Genomic DNA, 2,500 nt, shown 5'->3' with positions numbered 1-2,500 from the left:
GGAAGGAGAAAGATCTGTCTATAATTCCTGAACGGCTGGGGTCTGACCGAGAGGGCGTACAAGAGTGGTAAATATTTATAATCGAACGTCCCCGTCTTGGTAGTGTAAGCGACCACAACAAACACACCCGTTTTCTTTCATGGCGTTGATTCTTATTTTTGTGATATAATTTTCTTGTTGATTTAATGCGCCTTTCTGTTTCCATCTTTTTTTCGTCCTTTCCTATAAATTAATACAGCGGATAGTACAAACAAAATTAATTACTAGAGTTGTCCAGTCCGTGAGAAGGGCATAGCTGGCAATCTCAAATTTCAGGTATTAACACTCTCAGGCTCCCATGACTCACCTTCAGCTGAATAAAATGATTTGGTGTTAGCTGGGATAAAATACAGTACTAGAGTTCTTCCTATCATGAGACGGTTGAGGAAAATTTATGGATACGGTCACAGGAAACTTTGAGGACGTGGTGTTTTCCCCTGACCTCACTCGACCTGACCTGACGCGCGACATGGCTGTTTACGTGACCTGTGATGGATGGATGGATGACCTGTGTGGGCATGTCAGGACAGGCGGGTATGGAACAGGTGAAGTGGAAAGAGTTTGAGATCAACCCTCTGTTCTCTCTCTCTCTCTCTCTCTCTCTCTCTCTCTCTCTCTCTTCTCCTCTTCCTTCACTCTTTCTCTGTCCCTCCAACCTTCTCCTTTACTCCTTCTCCTTTCCTTCCGTCTCTTCTCTTTCCCTCCCACTCTTTCCTCTCTCCCTCATCTCCCCTTCCCTTACTTGCTACTTTTAACTTGGGTACAAGGACTGTCCGCGGCTCTCTCTCTCTCTCTCTCTCTCTCTCTCTCTCTCTCTCTCTCTCCATGGTATGATAAATAATTAATGTTTTAATAATCTGCTCAACATGTGAAGAATCCAATTTGTCCGCATTACCTACCTCGATTTTTAGATTTTTTTTATTACAAAGTTTTACGATAAAGACCCCAATAGAAACAAAATACTCACGGTTTCAGTGGCAGTGTTCTCAGGTGGTTGAATAATTCGTTTATGGGACACTAATAAGGTGCTCTTTTGTATCTGACTATCTCTCTATCTATTGCCAGACGCCTCAATCCCGTAGGGGTGGCCACAAACAAATTGCCTCCATGTCGCCCTGTCTAATGCCACTTCACTGTTTTCACTGCCTGAGAGCTCTTTTAAGGTGAAAATTATCAAACATGACTCACGTTACAGGTGATGTGTTCCTAAGGGTTTGATGCTAGGTCCTGTTCCATCTTCAGGTTACATATATAAAATTGATGATAAGAAAAATGTAAAAATTCAAGTTTACTGATAATTGGATGTTCCTTTGCAAAGATAGATGGGTGGACAGAGCTCATGATAAATATATAGTTAGGATAAATATGAAGAAGGTGTAAAGAAAATCGTTTGAGGTAAAAATAAAAAAGGAGAGACACGAAAAAGACTACAAACTATGGACAAGAAATTAGGAGTTATATTATTTTAATGTAACCCGTCAGGGAGTTGAGGGGCTTAAGAATCTAAGGCTCCTAGGACTCACTCTCAGCTGGGGAAAATCGTCTGGTCTTAGATGAAATGGAAAGGTTAATAATGACAGGATAAAACACAGGCTCTTGGAACTCACTCTCTCCTGAATATAATCGTCTGGCGTCAGCTGAAATAAAATAATAGAGTTGTTCCGACCATCAGAGGACCAAAATTTGCATTGGATTAATTTGTTTCATAGACAGACCACATGATAAGGAGAGGAAGGCAGTGTTGGAGAGGAAAGTGGTGGAGAAAAGTGGAGATAGGACGGGGAAGGAGATGGGGAGATATAGAAGAGAAGATAATAAAGGAAAGGGAGGTGGAGATGATCAGTGGTGATGAGAGTGAGGAAGACAGTGTTGGGGAGAAAGTGGTGGGCGAGTATAAGATAGAGAAGTACAAAGGAATACAAAGGAAAACAAGCAACAACAAATTTAAGGGTCCTTTCGAGACTGCTGGTTAGAACGATCATAACTATAACATCTAATTCTGTGAGTGGAGGATAAGGATGGCAAAGCAAGAGGACGTTGAGGGATATCAGATGAAACTTGAAGGGTGGATTTAAGGGATGTCCGATAACTTGGGACTGCATGCTTGGAAGGCGTGGATGCTGGGAGTGGGAGGCTCTGGTGCGTATAGCCATCTCCAGTGTCTCTTTCTGGATGTGTCAGAGCGTCACTAAGGGTGCCGTCGGGGATATCTGCATTATGAGATAGGAAATCCCTATGGACAGAAGAAGTTTGCTGTCCGGATGAGGCATTACCCGTTTAGAGGCACTTCCTGGGGCCTTTTCTCATGTTCTGTCATCTTCATTAGGATATGAACTGGGAGGGGATTCAGGAGGGTCCTCTGTCTCTTTCAACTCTGTTGAGAAGGCTGATATCAGCAGGCGGCCTGACAGCATAATTCTAAAACAGGTAGTTTAGCCCGGGGTACTTAGGGAGCAGGTCG

The sequence above is a fragment of the Coenobita brevimanus genome, chromosome 26, assembly GCF_032717465.1.
Source record: "Coenobita brevimanus isolate Jiangsu-jjx chromosome 26, ASM3271746v2, whole genome shotgun sequence".
In the NCBI taxonomy this organism is placed as follows: domain Eukaryota; kingdom Metazoa; phylum Arthropoda; class Malacostraca; order Decapoda; family Coenobitidae; genus Coenobita; species Coenobita brevimanus.
Note: the sequence above shows the minus strand (reverse complement) of the source record.